Genomic DNA, 20,931 nt, shown 5'->3' on the forward strand with positions numbered 1-20,931 from the left:
GGCGTCGGCGTCTTTGGAAATGACTTAGAAAGGGATTAGAAGATTAGCAGAGAAAAAGAGGCTGAATAACTTGGTTCACATGGAATACCAATCACCACCTATGCAGGCCACAGGCCACTGAGGCCCCCCCGGTCTGATCTTAGAAGCCCAGGCAAAATTAATAGGCTTGGTGGGTACCCATGCACCAGATGGGAATTCGGCCAGAAAATAGTAGGAGAGAAAAAGGGGCTAAATAACTTGGTTTATGTGGGATACCAATAAAATTCCAAGACAGGGAATTTGCACCATCTACGTTGGGCCACCGGTGCCACTTGAATATCGGCAGGTGCCCCTCCTTGGGCTCTTTCTCGCGTGGGCTTGAAAACTGGGGCAAATAAGTAGACTTGGAGGGTACCCACGCTCCAGATGGGAATTCAGCCCGAAAAATGGGGAGCAGAAAAGAACGACATGAGGGAATCAGTCTTTCCAGAAACTGATCCGATTTCTTTATTTTTGGGTTTGCTTATATACTTCTTGTTACACATAGGGATGAATACAGAGTCACGTGGGGGTCAGCAGTCCTGACCTTTATCAAAATCAGGTGCTTCGCATAAATGTATAAAAAAGGTACATCATCTTCTGGCCATGAGTGAGACCTGCTGACATTTTATGATCCTTTCTTTCTGATAACCAAAAATCTTATTTTTTCCAAGGGTGTTTTCTGTTAAACCAGGAACCACCCTCCAAATAAAGTGGCATTCCTATAGGGTGAGGGTGTAGTGAGTTACAATCAAGAAAGGAATTTATTTAACCAAAGGTTAACAGGATTAATCTTAAAGGTTAATACTTATTTCTCCTATATGTTAGTTATATTCATTATAAGGGTAGGGAACATGGAGATTTAACAGCAAACATCAGCCCAACAAATGAAAATCCTTTCACCAATGTTCCCCTTAAGATCTATTTAGTCTTAAGATAGTGATAAAGTTACATTTTTACATAACAAGGACACAGTGATTTATAACAAAGTACAGTGATCTATTACAAAAGAGAAAATCCATTAACTCAAAAAGTCTAGTATTGCTAACATCAAAAACTACTATATTTCCTTTTCTATATTCCAAATACATTGATTAGTATATTCCCAGGTGCCTAAGGATATGGAGGCCTGATGGCAATCATTGACTCAACAAGAAGAAAAAGCCCTATGCTAATTAAGACTCTCAAAATACTCCAAAACTCTCTGTGCTGTTTATGGTTAAGAGGTAGTAAACAATCATGTGGCAGGAGTATGGATAATCCCGTCACACAAGCTAGTCTGTCAGCAGAGAGGTTTGACCTGAGACATCCTTGTCCCACCCAGAGCAGGGAATTAGCAGCAATTATTGACACAACAAATGAAAAAACCCTTCACCAATATAATTCCTAACCAACCCATTATACTAAAAATTTCTAACTCCCCAAAAGAATTTGCCTTTAGTAAGTCTAAAACATCTCGTGCCTCTCAGATTGGGAGGCTATAAACAATCACATGTGGCCAGACGAACCTATACAGGTGGGCTAGATAACCTTCAGAGGAGTCCATAAGCTGAGACACTCTTGTCACGCCCAGGAACTTTTATTGCCTTGGAGCTGCACGTTTACTCCTTCTCCAAGAGAAACGGTTATGGGGGAGAGCCCCCCCGTAAAGTCAGAGGTGTAGGTGAGAGCATAAAACAGACTCTGGTCTTGGGGTTAGATGCGCGGGAACAGGGGGTTTCCTGAGGCTTGATCACGCCTTTGCGTATGCCAAGCCTTGTTCCTCATGACCTTTGCCATGGGCGGAGTTCCTCACGCTGGCTCCCGGCAAGTAACTGCCCTGGAATGATTTTCCCTATTAAAGAAAACCTTCTTCTGCTGTCTTGCCCTGGTAAGGAGTGCAGTTTTATCTAGACAGCCAACTTGTGTTCATTTTTCCTGTAGGCACACCATAGCTTAAGTCATTAACATATCAAAGTTTCCCCTTTTAGAGCACTGTTATTTTCAGTTGTAAGCAGATCAGGGCAAGCCTTGATTCATCATAATTCATTCATCCAACTTTTATTAGTTGTTTATCATATGCAAGACCCAGTCAAGGATCCTTCAGGGATATAGAGTAGAGCAAGACATGATTCCTACCCTCAAGAAGTTTAACATTTAGCTCTGGAGATGAAATATGTACCAGATGTTTAAGTGTTGAATAAATGCTAAATAATGTAGATTTTAAAAGGTAAAAAACCTTCTGTAAAAGAAGCATAAAAATCCTATTTAAGGTTACATAAGACAAAACTTTAGCTGTCAGAACAGACTTTGGGAAAGGCTCCTTTGTCTAGATGAAATTCTATGCACTTGATTTCTTGAAATGATATTGGGCAGGCACTGACCTCATGCTCGGCACTGTGCTTGGCCTTCAAGCTGAAATCTTGAGAAAGGCTTTGAGTTTTTATCTATGGCAACTGAGATTGGGGATTTGGGGTATGCTTGCTCATGGCTCGTGACAGCCAATTTTTCTCAAGAGGTTAGCCAATCAATCCTCGGTTGAGCTGTGGGGATTTGCCATGGAAATGGGCAAACACTGCAATTTGGGATCTCCACATCCACCCTGCTCAGAGTTATTTAACTTTTGTGGACATGAATATATTCCAGGCAGAGGGAGTGAAATGATAGTCCGCTAATTTGTCACATGATTTCCAACAGTTACTTTGTTGGTTCATGGTTTTTTTTGTTGTTGTTCCCATCCACAGGAAGTTTGATAACTTGAGGATTTTCTGTCTCTAACATCCTCTTATCTGTAGGGAAGAAGTGGAAAGAAACCCAATGATAAAGGGTTAATGAGGATTGAGGGCATCTCTGCAGCCTGCCTGCTTCCTCTGCGGGGCAGGTGCTCAGGGAGAAGTGCTAATAAGCGTCACATTTATCTCTGTACTGTAATGAGGGGCTGCTGGATCCGAGCCTCTCCATAGGAGTGCTGTTTTCCCTGCTCTGAGGTTGTCTGAAGTGGCAGAAGAGAGCCCTGAGCTGAGAGCCCTCCCTTTATTCGTTCCTCCTTGCTGGGTCTCTGTGGGACCCCAGGGCAGGTCACTTAACCTCTCAGTGCCTGGTGGTCTTAACCTGCAAATTAGACTCCTTTTTTTCCCCTCCTGCTCCCACATTGATCATGTTGTGAGGGTCTACACACCAAGCTCAGGTTGTCTGTGTGCTGTGCTAAGATGCTTCAATCGTATCCTACTCTGTGTGACCCCATGGACTGTAGCCTGCCAGGCTTCTCTGTCCATGGGATTCTCCAGGCAAGAATACTGGAGTGGGTGGCCTTGCCCTCCTCCAGGGGATCTTTCTGATGTAGAGATAGAACCTGCGTTTCTTGTGTCTCCAGCATTTCCAGGTGGGTTTCTGACCACGCCACCAGGGAAGCCCCAGGTTGTCTACAGGTGTCAGGAACAAAGTATCATGAGAGTGTCAGGTGCTGCCGTCATTACTTGCCCGGGAGGGGAAGAAGGCCATGGAGATCTAGCCAAGCTGGGTGACATCATCACATGGTCCAGGCTTAATGGCATCTGGACACAGAGATGAAGCTTTGGTTCCACTGACATTTCCCACTAGCCCCTGCCTGGGCCATGATGGCCTCTTTTTTGAGCCTTTTTAACCTAGGTTCTCCTTTTCCTATTCAGTCTGCAAAAGCAGAGCGGTATGTGGAGGGACAGGCATGGGAGAGGAATGCGTTTTCTTTCCTCTTCCTTAGCATTTACCAAGAGGTTTCAAGGCTTGTTTTCTCATTCATCAAGCTTCCTTTCCTCCAAGAAATTCCCAAGCAATTCAGGTGAATGTCGATTCTTTGGAATGAATGGCCTTTGATTCCTTCACCAAAGCACCTCTGTTGGTCATAGATGAGTACACTGGACATTCATGGAGCTGACATTTGGAGAAAATCCCACTTGGAGACAGCACTGAATCCCAGTACCAGCTCCATCATTTACTGAATGGCGTGGGTCAGGCCAGCTCCATCTTATCTGTGCTTGAATGACTCATCAGCAAAGGGAGTGTGTATCAGCTGTGGCTCAGAAGCATTTTTGATCTGTTCACCCCGCGGGTGGCAGATTCCCAGGTGGTCAGGTCAGCTGGCTTCTGACTGGGCTTGGCCACGGGGAGATGCTGGCAGGAGATGGTAGCAGGCAGGCTGGAGCAGCAGGGAGGCTGCTGGGGCCCTTGCTTATCCTGAGGTGCATCCCCTAGAGAGGCTGAGTCTCCTTTGGGATTCAGCCTCAGAGAGTGTGCCCCCGGCCAGGCTCCTATAACTCCACCTTCCCTTCTACATTCCTCATTGCTTTCCTGCTTGGGCCAATGTTTGCGCTGCCTCAGTTTCCTGCTTGGTTATAAATATTGTGTGTGTGTGCTCAGTAGCTCAGTCGTGTCCGATTCTTTGCAACCGCATGGACTGTAGCCCACCAGGCTCCTCTGCCCATGAAATTTTCCAGGCAAGCGTTTTGGAGTTGGGTGCCATTTTCTACTCCAGGGCATCTTCCCAACCAGGGATCAAACTCACCTCTCTTGTGACTCCTGCATTGGCAGGTGGATTCTTTACCACTCATGACACCAGGGATGAGCTAAATTTTATTAGAAGCAGTTCCTTTCCCTGGCTAGATCCTGATAAAGTTGATGACATACCTGTTTTACAAGGATGTCAAGATTTAAAGAAACTCCTATTCAGTTCCTTATTAGGGTAAATGCTCAGGAAATAGCCATAGGTTCTGACCCATTAGCAGCCCTTCTTTCGCTTCCCAGCATCGCCACGTTTTTTGTCCTTTCAAGTTCTAAAAATGTTTCAAAGTTCAATGCAGAAGCCACTTACTTCACACAGTTTTGCTCATCCCTACCTAGTTATAAAGGACTTTTCTCCATTGTTCTCTCGTGGCCTTTTGGATTTTTCTCCATTTTTCTCTCATGGCCTTTTGTGTATGCCTCTCTAACAGAGTTAAGCATAGTCTGCCAAGTAATCACTTGTAAAATTGTCTTCTCTTACTAATCAGTAAAGTTCTATTTCTTTCCTCTTTCTCTCCCAAACCTCCAAACCGAAAGAGGTTCTTAAAAATATTTGCTGAACCAAATTGAATAGAAATGCCTTTCTTGTGCCTTTTTCTTGCAACTTGATTCCTGTAATCTGAGGGGCTCTGGAAAACACTGAGACTGGCTCTCCAAATTAAGTATTCGATGAGTTCTTGAATCAGTCCATAATAAAAGGAGCTTTTTGAAGGGTGCAGCTTTACCATACTTGAGCTTATTTTTAATACCCAACACTCATCAGTTTTTTTTTTTTTATCATAATTTCAGTATATGTTCCCTACTAAGGACATTCATGGGCTTCCCTCGTAGCTCAGCTGGTAAAGAATCCATCTGCAATATGGGAAACCTGGGTTCAACCCCTGGGTTGCAACAATCCCCTCGAGAAGGGAAAGGCTTCACTTCAGTATTCTGGCCTGGAGAATTCCATGGACTGCAGTCCATGGGGTCACAAAGAGTTGGACACAACTTAGCGACTTTCACTCACTCACAAGGATATTCATATCAAAATGCACGGGATGTGAGAAAATGTTTGTTGCTGTAAATGAATAATGGAAAATCAGATGTTTGATTTATGTCATGATGCAGGATCCACAAGCATATCTACAAAACTATACATCTGGGTCTAGAATTGTACTGACACATTATAGGTGCTCAATAAATATTTGTTGGATGCTTGACTCCATATGTATTTGAGCAAGACCTGAAAGAAAATTACATGCCTGTAGTTACCCTCCGGATACCGTTCTCTCATGAAAATTTCAAATTGATTTTTCCTCTTTTTTTCTGGAAGCATTTATTTTATTTTTTATTGTAGTACGTGTGATTTACAATGTTACATTAGTGTCTGGTGTATGGCAAAGTGATTCAGTTATACACATATATATGTAATTTGTCACATTCTTGTATTTTTAATTTTAAGGGAAGCTTACCCTCAAGCTATCTCTTCTATTTTTTTCTTTTTTTTTCTTATTTAAATATATCATCCAGTATTTGACTTCTGAAAATCGTGAAAACGTGACATGGGTTAAATTGTTTCTGCAATGTTACTGGTATGAAAGAGGAGCAGAAGTCCCCGTGCCTTGGAATGAAGATCGTTCCTTTTCTCTCTCTTCTAGCTTCTGTACCCAGTTTCCCCCCCAGCCCCTTGTCTGTTTCACCGTCCTCCTGCCCATGCTTCATACCCCTCTACCCCTGATACCTGCACCCCAAAGTTTCCAGTGGTTGTGGTCCGCAGGGAGGGACCTACAAGCAGTTGATTGTGGAACATTACAAGTAAAAGGGGTCCTCAAGTTTAATGTAGTGGACTTCGCTTGATTTACAGATCAGCAAACTGAACCCGAGGGTGAAGTCAAACCCTCAAGCTCTCAAAAGAAGGAGCCAGAATTTTGCATTTTCTGATTCCCTGCGGAATAGTGGGAAGGGGCAGTAATTTAATTATTGCCCCTGGGAAAGGGCCCAACCTGTAGGAATGGTGTCTCCAGGGCTGTCTTGCCCCAGCACCCCAGCTAATGAAATATACAGATTCTTTGTGACAGTCTAGATAGAGTGGCCATTTTTGCTTTTCCCACTCTGGCCCTTCCAGCTTTCAAAACTTGTCTTATCCTTGAGTAGAAAATTCACCCTTTTCTATTAGCATAAGCAGTATTTTTCTTAACCTCCAAGCCTTAGAGGGTTGAGCTAAATTTCCCCAGAGACATGGGCCAGGCTTCTGTTGGCTTGTTTCATCTTCCCAAGTGCCTCTGAGCCAGAGTTCCTTCCACGACTGTTCCTTTCCATTGGGTGTCCTTGCCAAGATTTATGAGTCAGTAAAGAGAAAAAGAGCCACATCAACTGTCCTGTGAAGGAAAATGAGATTCTGCTAAATTTCAGGAGACTTGAAATGAATAAAAAGATCACTGGGTTAAATACCATGAAGGAGGATAATAGATGGATTTTAGGAAATACAGCAGTCTTCCTAATTACAGGTACAACAGAGTAGAAAACTAGATAAGTCCCCTCTAGTCCTTTGATAGGCCACCATAATATAATTAAATGACTGTTCATTTTCTAGATAAGACTACGTCTTTGACATAGACACTGGGTACTGGGAAATTATCCACGCTGGGCCCTTCATGTGACACAGACTCATTCTTACTGAAAAAAAAACCCAAGAATATTCAGGCCAGCACTAGCTCTGTGAGAAAAATCATGAACTTCAGAAAGGAGAGAGATTTCTCCATTTAAAAACACAAGCTTGTGGGTTGCTGGAGTCTGTCGGATATATTTCAGAGTAGTTTGCTCCAGATAGAGTGTTGGTAGGCTCAGGTGACAAATTAGGATGGTTCAGCCCTGTTCTGATAACGTTCATCTGTCCCACCACATCCCCTGTTCCGTAGTATGGGCGATTGATGACATTTTCTCAACTTAGTCAAGTGTAGCTTCAGGACTGTCTCCCTAATTCTCCCTGGCATTTCATATTGCCAAGCCCCTAAGGAAATCCTGGTACCATTCCATGAGTTTCTTACACAGTTTAAATCAGTGCACATGAAATAAAGCACTATTCTTTGGGTGTTTTAATACTTCTGAGTATTTTCTAAAGGAAATCTTTCCCTAGCTGTTCCATAGACTTCTTTTAAGAGCTGCCCTCATCCTGGCTCACCATTTCTAGTCACTTGGCTGCAAGTATTGGTGCCATCATTATTTTCTTGTCCCTTGATTTTCACATCCAATCTATCACCAAGATATGTGGGTTCTTCCGCGGTACTACTTTTCATGTCTTTCTCCTCCTCATTTCCATGAACAACACTTGGTATTTATCCTTGGTTTCTTGACAGCATCACACACTTTTATAGTAGGTTTTCCTCTCCTCCAGCATTCCCCTCCCATTCTGTCCTATGCTCTTTTTTTCCCTATTGAATTGTCAGATTTAGTCAATCCATGTTTATTACACCTGTATTGAATTTGGGGGGTAAGAGAACAAAAAAATGAAAAGTTCATGGATCTTCATCTCAGGGAACTCAGGGTAGAGTGAAACAAAGACCCAGGAAGACTGCAAGGTAATAGTGAGGAGTGAACCAGAAGGGCCTGACTGCAGTCGTGGCTCTGACATCCTCAATCATAGGGTTCTTGGTAATCTCAGTGCTCCATGCCTGCAAAGTGGGGATAATGATAGCATGGCCCCAGTCTCATAAGTTCGTGGTGAAGGTGAAATGGGTCAATCCAGGAAGCACTCCAATAGTTCCTGACAACTGATAAATGAGACATAATAATAGCCATGACTATAAAGCAATGCTCCTCAATCTGTCTGTGGTCAAGGATCCCTTTTTTTGTTTATTTGATTTCTGATACATCACGAGCCAATTTGCGGCTCTACTGTGCATGACACAACGTGCAGCTCAATCCTGGAGTGTTACAACAGGCAAACTGATCTGTAACCTGCTCAATGAGTCTATGGCTTGAATGTCTGGACATGAGGGCAGGGTCACACTGTAGACCTGTAACACACAGTTTATAGGTCAGAACCAATCCCTGGGCCATGGGGTTGAGTAGCACTGTGATAAAGTACAGCTTTATTTTCTCCTTCTCACCCATAAGAAGCTCCCCATGAGCTAAGAAAAATCCTTTAACTTGACATTTGAGAACTTAAACATTCAGGTCACATCCTTCTTTCTAAATCTCATGTTTCATAACTTCTTTTTGCAAATTTGAGATTTCCGTCCAGGAAATTATCTTACGGTTTCAGGGGGCAAGGTACACGGATGAAAGTTAAAGGACATTTCACTCTGTTTCATCTTCTTTAAAGACTCCTGGCTATCTGAAATTAGCTTTCCATTTCACAATGGCAAGTTGTATTCACAATGTTTTCTCAGGAGCTTAATCTTGTCTTATTGGTTAACTGTATTTCTGACATCTAGAACAGTACCTGGCATACAAGAAGTATCAAATAAATACCCATTGGATGAACAAGTGAATAATAAAGAGATTCTGCTCAACACATTTAAAATTCAATCTCCTAAACACATTACTCACCTGTTAATGCTTTAAAATTTGGAATTGCTTGCTTTTAGCAAGAAACTGTTCTTCTCTTCTCACCTAGAATGACACTGTCTTCCCACCTATCTTTCTTGTCATTGCATTTTTGGCTACTATTCATCCCCTAAAATTCAACTGAAAACAACATGCATACTGTGAGAGTTGTGACTTAAGTTTAATTTGGAAAAAAATGAGAATCATAGCCCAGGAAATAGCCTCTCAGGCAGGTCTGAGGAACTGTCTGAAGAGGTTGAGGACCTGGTCAGAATGTACATGACTTTACTGAAGGGGGAATGCATGAATCAAGCACTCATTTTGACAGAAAGGTGCTGCTAGTCTCAAGGAGTAGATATCTCTATTAATGATCTTAAAGCTTTTCTAGATAGGAGTAGATGCAAAATTTGGGCTCATAAAGTGTTCTCCTGCGAGTATCTAACTCTCTGAAGGTCTGTTCTGCCAGTTGTTCCCAGAGTACAGAGTGCCTTGTTCCTGATCTCCTCTCTGAACTCTTTTCAGGGTGTGTTGAATTGGCAACTGCAGTGGCCAGTGATTTCATCCCTGTAGAAATAGATAGCAAGTGACCATGTTCAGCTGGCACCTGCTTCTGACTCTATTACAGCACTTTCTGCTCTGTTTCATTACTTATCTCGTGCACTCTTTACCAGATTAAAAGATCACAGGTCCCTTTGGCATCATTCATATTTTCATTTTCAAATGTGTTCAACACAGTGTCTGATAGGCAGTGGGACTCTAATGCTGAATTACACAGATTATAGCTGAGTTCCACAGAATCTATTTATGTCTCAGCATATCAGTTCAAGTTTTGCCTCCTTCATAGAGCCTGTCATGAATATTCCTACCCACAGCAGTGTATCTGTTCTGTATGAACTTATGGCCTTTTTGAAGCTTATCCTTTAATTCACATTTTAAGATTTTATTCATGATTTTATTTCCTTAACAAATGTTTATATTTTGCTATGTGCTTAGGGCATTGTTAAAGCTAGCAAGGCAGATAATGGAAGATTTTTTAAAAACTCCTACTTTCAATCATCTTGGAATAGAATTTTCATTATTAGTATCTAGCAGTGTGTATGTGTTACTGTTGTTTTCCATAACTTGAATGCATGCATACATATATACACACCCTGAGATCTTAGCCTTCTCCGCAGCATTGCTTAGCCTGCAGGTCTTAGCAAATACTCAATACAAATGGGATTAGTTGGTGTTCCACACACATATACTGGTATAACCACATGGCACAAACTTATTATCTCTTATTAGAAGGTAATTATCTGTCTATGGAGTGAAATGGGAAGACCACGTAGCACTGATACTATGGACCACAAATGCAGGTGAGCTCTGACAATGTTGATACCTTCACCTGTAGAGAAAGCCTGTAATAACCCATGCTCCATAGACCACTTAAATCTGGTGCCTAGAGAAATAATTAGATGCAAACAGAATGTGATAGGAAACATTTACCAGTCAGGTAGAGTAAAAAACTTTGTTAATTTGAAATGCAAGGAACCAGAAAAATGAGCTCTGAATTAATTGGGTTTGGATTATCTGATGTTTTTATTAAGGACACTTAGTCATTTAGGCAATAACAGCCGCTGTTTGAATTTTTCAAAGTTGGCCTTCTGAGGTTTTACTGTCAAGGCGTGATTTCTTACGGTCGTAATGTAATGTGTGTGTTTAACTATTACCCTTTGCCACTGGATATACATGTCTAGTAATTTGACCAGATTTTAACCAGCCCTTCCAAACTGCCATCTATCAGGTTTTAAAATTTTTCATTTCTATTTTTACTGACTGCCACTACCTCTGGTTCCCTTCAACTTGGTTCTTCTCTGATAGCAGAGAAAATTGATGGAAACCTTTCAGGCAACCAGAGAAAAAGGCCATTTGACTGTCTGTTGCTCTACCTCAAGTCATCTTAATGTGTTTAATCGCTCATCTAATTGCTCATCTGATCCATCTATTTGCATGATAAATATTGTAGAAATCTATCTCTTAGAAACTGTAAGGGTGTAACAAGGCCCCGACCAAGGCAGAAAGTTCTTTGGGACTATTCTAAATCATATTTGAAAGGTGATATTCATAATAAAAAATAATCAAGGTTACCTGTGATGTTCTCTAAATAGACAAACAAAACAAAAATCCATTGGAATATATTCATGAATCATTCTAAATTTGAAAACTTTGCTTTGATGATTCTGTTAGGCAAGGAGAAGTGACAGCTTGCTGGCAGAATGTAAGGTTTGCTTATATTGCTTAGCTAAAAGACAAGATAACTACACATAAAAAATAACAACACATATCAATAAATAGACCCAGAACACAAGACTGTAAGCATCAAGTTCATGCTACAGACAAAACTTGTCAGATTTTAGGGAAGAGATCCTGATTACCTGGGAGGACAGCCCTCACATGGTGGAAGTGAAGTTCAAATAATGTTGAAAATGCATCACAAGTCGTGAGTGCCAAATCCATGCTTACGGTGCAACTGATAGACTGTTAGGATAGCAAGACTGATTTCACTAATCATCAGAGCATTCCATTCTACTCATTGATGCACATCTTCTTGGGGATACTGTCAGCATTTCTCCCATTCTTCATTTAAGTTACTGGAGAGCCTCACAGTCTTTCAAAGCCCAGAGCGGGGGCCTGGTGCAGTTCTGTCATTATACAAATGAGAGGACAAGTGACATGGCCTGCAACCCAGAGCCAAGAGCGTGACCTATCAGAGCAGAGTCCCTTGACTGCTTTCCTAGTCATAAGTGATGGGGTCTTCTTTGTCCTCTGCCATCACCATTGTCCCATTCAGCTTTACAGGAGATAGACCTCTCTACTTGTCCAAGGGAGAGCTGAACATAAAGTCTGTTCCGTTCCCTTTTCAGACAATGCTTCCTTTTTTCGTTCTAGTACTTTAATTTTTTTCCCATTTCTCTTAAGTTTTTAATTAAAAAGACAAATTTTTTTGGTCATGCCATGCAGCATATGGGGTCTTATTTGCCAGACCAGGGATCAAACCCCTGCCTGCTGCCGTGGAAATGCAGTCTTAACCACTGAACGACCACGGAAGTCCTTTAGATTTTTAAATCATTTAAATTAGCAGTAGACCTTATTTTTAGAGCAGTTTTATGGACTTCGCTGGTGGCTCAGATGGTAAAGAGTCTACCTACAATGTGGAAGACCCAGGTTCAATCCCTGGGTCGGGGAGATCTCCTGAAGAAGGAAATGGTGACCCACTCCAATACTCTCGTCTGGAAAATCCCATGGACAGAGGACCCTGGTAGGCTACAGTCTATGGGGTCACAAAGAGTCGGATGTGACTGAGCAACTTCACTTTCTTTCTTTCTTTAGGTTTACAACAAAATTGAGTGGAAGATACAGAGATTTCCCACATGCCCCATGACCCCACCTAAGCACAGCATCCCTTATTATCAACATCTGCCATCAGACTGATGCATTTGCTACAACTGATGAACCTGCCTCATAGTCACCCCATAGTTTACATACAACTCTTCATGTTGAACCATTCTACATGTTTGGACCAACATATAAAGGACATGTATCTAATATTATAGTACCATACAGAGTATTTTCACTGCCATAAAAATCATCTGTGCTCCATCTATTCATCCTTCCCTCCCTTCCAAGCCCTGATTTTTATTTTATCATTATCTTATGTTAGTTTTGCTTTCTTTCTTCTGCTTTGGCTCCTCACAGAAGCTCTATTTGTAGAATAGATGAACATGGGCACTCAGAGTAATTTGTATTAGCCTTGTGTTCAATGAGTAAATGAATGGCTATATTTTCATTATCCTTTAGACGCACATAAGTACTAATTACTGAAAATACATTTTTGGCACACAAAGAAGGCAGGATTTACAAGCTTTCCCTTAAAGTGGGCTGACTTCAGACTAATGACCTTGAGATGAAGGTCTCTGTAACTCAAACCCACTGAGCCATCCAATACCTGGTCCTTTTTAATAGGTACGAATTATATTATTTATGAGATATGGAGAGATTATTCAACTGACCTGGCTCCATCCTCTGAATGAGTTAGTTTGCTTTCTCTTTGAGAATTTATAATCAGTTCAAACTTTCTCCTTTCAAAATGTTAGATGGCACTGGTTTCAAAAGGAGTTTGGGAGCCCATAGATTTAGAGTTGGAAGTTAGTATATCTCCTGCTAGAGAAACAGTCTTTGTTGTCATCGGTGTTTGTTTTTTTTTTTTTTAATATTTTGCTTTTATTGGAGTATAGTTGATTTTCAACGTGTACACCTAGTTTCAGGTGTAGGGCAAAGTAATTCACTTAGACATATATTCATTTTCTTAGAATCTTTTCTCATAAAGGTTATCACAGACTACTGGGCAGAGTTCTCTGTGTTATACCCTAGATCCCTGTCGGTCATCTGTCTTACATACAGAGGTATACATGTGTTCATCCCAAGCTCCTGATTTATGCCCCCCCTCACCCTACAAATCCCCATTGGTAGCCATGTTTGTTTTTGGTATCTATGTTGCTTTCTGGTTTTTGTAATTAAGTTTACTTGTATCTTTTTTAAAAATTCAATTCTACATATGAGTGCTATCACATATTTATTTCTCTCTCTGACTTATTTCATTTAGTATGATAATCTCCATGTCCATCCATATTGCTGAAAATGGTATGATTTCATTCTTTTTTATTGCTGATATATGTCCATTATATACATGTACCACATGGTTTTTATCCACTCATCTGTCAAGGAACATTTAGGTTGCTTCCATGTCTTAACTGTTGTAAATAGTGCTGCAAAGAACATTGGAGTACATGTATCTTTTGAATTATGGTTTTCTTCAGAAATATACTCAGGAGTGGATTGCTAGATTATATGGTAGCTTTACTTTTAGTTTTTTCAGGAACCTCCTCCATAATGTTTTCCAAAGTGGCTGCACCAATTTACCTTCCCACCAACAATGTAGGGAGTTCCCTTCCCTCCAGACCCTCTCCAGGATTTATTGTTTGCACTCTTTTTGATAATGGCCATTCTGACCAGCATGAGGTGATACCTCGTTGTACTTCTGATTTGCATGTCTCCATCAGTGGGTTGATTGGTTTATCTGGGTCTTGTTCTAAACAACTTTTCCAAAGCAATATTTTGAAGAGTTTGAAATAATATGCTCATAGGGCTATGAAAGAGTGTTCTCTTAACAAGGTCTTAGAATTCCAGGGGGAAAGTGCTTGACTAAGTATATTGGCAATTTCTCTGAACCTAAAACTTCAGAAAAAGCACTTGACTTAACCTGGCTGTGTATTGTAGAAGAAGGTGAAATGGGAAGGATAAATGGGAATGAAAGCCTAGGTTAAGAGAAAGGCAGATGTCTTAGTCTGTTTGAGTCACTGAAAGAAAACACCATAGACTGGGTGGCTTATAACCTGTGCGCTTGTTTCTCAGAGTTCTGAAGGCTGGGAAGCCCAAGTTCTAGGCACCAGCGGACTTGGTGTCTGGTGAGGGCCTGCTTACTGGTACTTACCACCTTCTCACCAGGTCCTCACTTGGCAGAAGTGGTGAGGGAGCTTGCTCGGCCATCTCTTATAAGGGCACTTATCCCATACCCTCAGGATCTCATCACTTTTCAAAGGCTCTGCCTCCCAATACCGTCACATTGAGAAATAGGTTTCAAACATGAATTTGGAGGGACACAAATATTCAATCTCCAGCAGCAGAGTCAACATCAGGGAAGGGACTTGAGTGGATTTATCATTTACCTATTACTCACTTGTGTCCCATCACTGTAGACCCTTTACAGACTTTAACCATCTTACCTTTATCAGAACACTGTATGGTAGATTAGGACCTTGGCCCCACTTTCCAGATGGAGAAATTGAGACACAGAGAGGTTATCTAACCTTCCCCATGTTACCCAACATGGAAGTGATAGCTCTGGGTTTGAAGCCGGACAGGTAGGCAACACTAGCCCTTTATCCCTATTCTCAGAGATATACATTATAAATCCAGGAGTCAGGTTGGAAGGAGGATTTGGTAATGTAATTAGAGGCTATTTCAGAGAAACAGTACTGGCCCAATCAGCAGGGGTCAGGGGAGATGAGGCAGTCAGGGAGGAAGCTGTCATTTCAGAGGGTGGGAAGGCAGCAAGCTGAACCCAGGGTGGTCATCTCAGAAGCACAGATGCAGGCACTCAGGCCAGACAGCGTTCATGCAGAAGCAACTGGAAGTTCAAGCATCCTTCCCAACAGTCCAGGGTTTGCTGGGGGCCTGGAGGGCAGACTTGAGCAACATACCCCAGAGAGACTGATTCTTAGTGCAAGTATCCTCACTGCCAGTGAAGACTCTTGCTACTTCCCACTGATGTCGAATGGAATTACAGGACAGGGCAGCTCAGAACACAGAGAAGAGAAAACTGGGTCCTTGATGGGAAACAGCAGGGGACTGCGAGGTCTGGACAATTAATTTAGAAATCCAGGACAATGACAGAACTGTTGCTTCATTGTGGCTTTCCCAATATTCAAATCTACTTGTCTGCCTCTCTGTCTCTCTTCTCTCCATCTGTCTCTCTGTCTCTGTCTCTCTCGCTCTCTCTCTCACACATAGTTTATGAAAAGTCAGCCGAGATGGAATATGGGCCACCAGAAATGCAATATGGTTACCTGGAGGTTTTTTCTCAGAATAAAAAGTCTCTGATTTTTTGATGCTCCGGTTCTCAGGATCACCTCACACCGTCCAGAGAAGATTATGTTCAACCTGTCAAGGGGATCTGTCATCTAATGCTCCAGCAAGATATGGCAGTGTGGCAGCTGGCCAGCAGGGACTCCTCCTCCATCCCCCCAGGGGTTACTCCCTATCGCTTCTCTGCCCGACACAGAGTTTACATACTGTCAGACTTTGGCTCTGCTAAGCCTGTCAACTGCTGGAAATTCTTGCCTGACCAAGCACATCTTTTCCTTCCATTCTGATCTTCAGGATCCTTTCTGGCTTTGCCCAGAGCAGCAAGGTGTAGACGTGACTGTACAGAGTCTGCTGTTTTTTAGTGTTCTTGGCATCTCTCAGCTGTGGCCTTGCCCAGCTCAGATGAACTGCTATCAACAGGCACCAAGCAAGCCTTTCTTTCTCCTAGACTCCTTTAGTCATGGTACCTGGCATTTAGACACACTCCCTGAATCATGGGCAGAGCTGCCAGTGTGGATTCTGGTCTATGACAAACCCACAATCAGATCTCCAACCAACAGCCAAGAAAGCCTTCATCCTTTCTCTGATTATCTTATTTTGTTTGGGTTGTATCTTATTGCTATGTAGTGAATAGAGCTGAGCTGATTCCATTTCCAAATATACTGACCTGGTAAGCAAAATTCGTGAGTTATATTACATGTCTCTGAAATACAGGATAAACACTTGCAGTGTCTTGTTTTTTTTTCCATCTGTAAAATTGGATTGGTTCCTGTTAAATAGGAATCCTTTATACATTTTACTTCAAGCTGTGTTGCCACATTTTGGGGGAAACTTTGGGGAAAATTAAAGAACATTTATTTCCTGTACTCTTCATGTTATACTGCAAATCTCTAATAATGAGAATTCAAAGACATACTCCCAAGAGTTGTCCCAGGCTTAGTTTAGCAGGGTTATGAAATAAACTGAGCGTCCCTGGTAGCTCAGCTGGTAGAGAATCCGCTGGCAATGCAAGAGACCCTGGTTCGATCCCTGGGTTGGGAAGATCCCCTGGAGGAGGGCATGGCAACCCACTCCAGTATTCTTGCCTAGAGAATCCCCATGGGCAGAGAAGCCTGGCAGGCTGCAGACCATGGGGTCACAAAGAGTCAGACACGACTGAGGGACTAAGTACAGTAAGAAGCATGCTTGACAGAGCATTTATTTGGTTAATGCAAAAGTGCAGCCTGAGACCTGGCAGATTCTTCAGGCAGTTTGTTCCAAGTCCTTTGAACAAGGCAACTTAGCACCCCTGCCACGCGACCTTCTCAGAGTTCCACACCTCCTGCAGCAGGAAGGAAAGAGTCCATGTTCAGAGATAGGCCAACCACATGGAAACACAGGGGGCTTTCTTAAGTGGAGAAAGTTTGTTCCAAAAGAGGAATTGTTAGGAATGCCAAGCTCAGAAAATGAAACCACCTACACACAGTTGTATTTTTGTTTGTTTGTTTTAGCTGCAGTGGTCCATGGGGTCGCTAAGAGTTGGATATGACTGAGCGACTTCACTTTCCCTTTTCACTTTCCTGCATTGGAGAAGGAAATGGCAACCCGCTCCAGTGTTCTTGCCTGGAGAATCCTAGGGACGGGGGAGCCTGATGGGCTGCTGTCTATGGGGTTGCACAGAGTCAGACACGACTGAAGTGACTTAGCGGCGGCGGCAGCAGGGTCTTAGTTGCAACTCTCAGGATCTTTCGCTGTGATGTAAAGGGCTTTTCTCTAGTGGGGCACGTGGGCTCCAGAGCTTGTGGGCTCAGTAGTTGCAGCACATCGGCTTAATTGCCGCAGGCCATATGGGATTTCGGTTCCCCCACCAGGGATCAAATCCCCACCCCCGGTATTGGAAGGTGGGTTCTTAACCGCTGGACCACCAGGAAGTCCCCAGAGTTGTATTTTGCACATGCACAGACTTCTTCAACACATTTGGGCCCTCTGTGCTGTGCATTTTCTTTTCTTTCACTGTAACCCCTTTTTTGAAACTTCAGTAGCATACGACCTTAATAGCATACGTCTGAAGCTGTCTCAAAGAACCCCATGGAATCAAGTCATTATCATCAATCCAAACACATCAGATTCAAATGATTTCTTGCCCTCAGAACCAGCAGTTCTCAAAAGGAAGTTCTCAGTGCCAACAGTATGCACATTAACCTGGCTTCACACTAGACTCACAAACTCTGAGGGTGGGCCCAATTATCTGCATTGAACACGTCCTCCATGAGATTCTTATGGACTGCAACTTTGAGAATAAATTAAGCTTAGCTGTACTTTAGAATCACCTGGTGACTTGATAGGGATTGCATTGAATTTGTAAATTGCTTTGGGTAGTATACTCATGTTCACTATATTGATTCTTCCGATCCATGAACATGGTATATTTCTCCATCTATTAGTGTCCTCTTTGATTTCTTTCATCAGTGTTTTATAGTTTTCTGTATATAGGTCTTTAGTTTCTTTGGGTAGATATATTCCTAAGTATTTTATTCTTTTCGTTGCAATGGTGAATGGAATTGTTTCCTTAATTTCTTTTTCTACTTTTCTCATTATTAGTGTATAGGAATGCAAGGGATTTCTGTGTGTTGATTTTATATCCTGCAACTTTACTATATTCAATGCAATCCCTATCAAGCTACCAGCCATATTTTTCACAGAACTAGAACAAATAATTTCAAGATTTGTATGGAAATACAAAAAAACCTCGAATTGCCAAAGCAATCTTGAGAAAGAAGAATGGAACTGGAGGAATCAACTTGCCTGACTTCAGGCTCCACTACAAAGCCACAGTCATCAAAACAGTATGGTACTGGCACAAAGACAGAAATATAGATCAATGGAACAAAATAGAAAGCCCAGAGATAAATCCACACACCTATGGACACCTTATCTTTGACAAAGGAGGCAAGAATATACAATGGAGTAAAGACAATCTCTTTAACAAGTGGTGCTGGGAAAACTGGTCAACCACTTGTAAAAGAATGAAACTAGATCACTTTCTAACACCGCACACAAAAATAAACTCAAAATAGATTAAAGATCTAAATGTAAGACCAGAAACTATAAAACTCCTAGAGGAGAACATAGGCAAAACACTCTCAGACATAAATCACAGCAGGATCCTCTATGATCCACCTCCCAGAATTCTGGAAATAAAAGCAAAAATAAACAAATGGGATCTAATTAAAATTAAAAGCTTCTGCACAACAAAGGAAACTCTAAGCAAGGTGAAAAGACAGCCTTCTGAATGGGAGAAAATAATAGCAAATGAAGCAACTGACAAACAACTAATCTCAAAAATATACAAGCAACTTATGCAGCTCAATTCCAGAAAAATAAACGACCCAATCAAAAAATGGGCCAAAGAACTAAATAGACATTTCTCCAAAGAAGACATACAGATGGCTAACAAACACATGAAAAGATGCTCAACATCACTCATTATCAGAGAAATGCAAATCAAAACCACAATGAGGTACCACTTCACACCAGTCAGAATGTCTGCGATCCAAAAATCTGCAAGCAATAAATGCTGGAGAGGGTGTGGAGAAAAGGGAACCCTCCTACACTGTTGGTGGGAATGCAAACTAGTACAGCCACTATGGAGAACAGTGTGGAGATTCCTTAAAAAATTGCAAATAGAACTACCTTATGACCCAGCAATCCCACTGCTGGGCATACACACCAAGAAAACCAGAATTGAAAGAGACACATGTACCCCAATGTTCATCGCAGCACTGTTTATAATAGCCAGGACATGGAAACAACCTAGATGTCCATCAGCAGATGAATGGATAAGAAAGCTGTGGTACATATACACAATGGAGTATTACTCAGCCGTTAAAAAGAATTCATTTGATTCAGTTCTGATGAGATGGATGAAACTGGAGCCGATTATACAGAGTGAAGTAAGCCAGAAAGAAAAACACCAATACAGTATACTAACACATATATATGGAATTTAGAAAGATGGCAATGACGACCCTGTATGCAAGACAGGAAAAAAGACACAGCTGTGTATAACGGACTTTTGGACTCAGAGGGAGAGGGAGAGGGTGGGATGATTTGGGAGAATGGCATTCTATCAATGTATACTATCATGTAAGAATTGAATCACCAGTCTATGTCTGACGCAGGATACAGCATGCTTGGGGCTGGTGCATGGGGATGACCCACAGAGATGTTATGGGGAGGGAGGTGGGAGGGGGGCTCATGTTTGGGAACACATGTAAGAATTAAAGATTTTAAAGTTAAAAAAAAGAAAAAAAGAATCACCTGGTGAGTGTTTTCTTATTGCTTGCTTTTTAAAAATACGCAGCATTTCCACTCCCCAAGATGCTGAAGTAATTGGTCTGGAGCATAGTAACAGGTCAGAGCTCCCCAGGAGATTTTAAGAGCTCCCCAGGAGATTTTAAGGTTCAGAGTTGAGACCAGTAGATTGTGCTGGTAAAAGTCTGAGAAACTCCTCAAATTGTAATGTACATGAAACTTACCTGAGGATTCCGCTCAATTGCAGGCATGGTTTAGCAGGATGGGGATGGGTGCCTGGAGCCTGCTTTTCCAAGGAGCTCCCCAGTGATGTCCATTCAGCTGGTAACAGGACCACAGTCTGAATCCAAGACTTAAAGATGTACTGACCATTGGCCATGTCCCACAAAGATGCTCTAGGCTAGCAGAGGCCCACTGTTTGGTGCTTTTATTAACTGAGAGTCAGCAGTGTTAGTTCCCAAACAGGTCAGAGTGTTTACAACAGGTGTAAATTTTATTTTAGTTAAATATTTTGAAAGCCAATAAAATATTACTCTGAAAAGGAAGTAACAAGACCCGCCCCCCCATCCCTTGATCCCTTGTTACTCTGAAAAATAACTTGAATTTTTGAAAATCTCAATAAAGGCAAATTTTCCTAGGTTAAAAAAGGGTCCAATTAAGTGTTAGAAAGTCACTCAATATAATCAGAATCTAGATAGATTTTGCACTCAGAAAAATTTGTCAGGTATTTTGAAATTTTAGCTCAAATAAAATCTGACAGGAAATACGGAGGCTGGACCTTGTGCAATACAGGTGGTACAGCTCAGTTCAGTTCAGTTTAGCTCAGTCATGTCCAACCCTTTGTGACCCCATGGACTACAGCACGCCAGGCCTCTCTGTCCATCACCAACT

The sequence above is a fragment of the Budorcas taxicolor genome, chromosome 22 (assembly GCF_023091745.1).
Source record: "Budorcas taxicolor isolate Tak-1 chromosome 22, Takin1.1, whole genome shotgun sequence".
Classification (NCBI taxonomy): Eukaryota; Metazoa; Chordata; class Mammalia; order Artiodactyla; family Bovidae; genus Budorcas; species Budorcas taxicolor.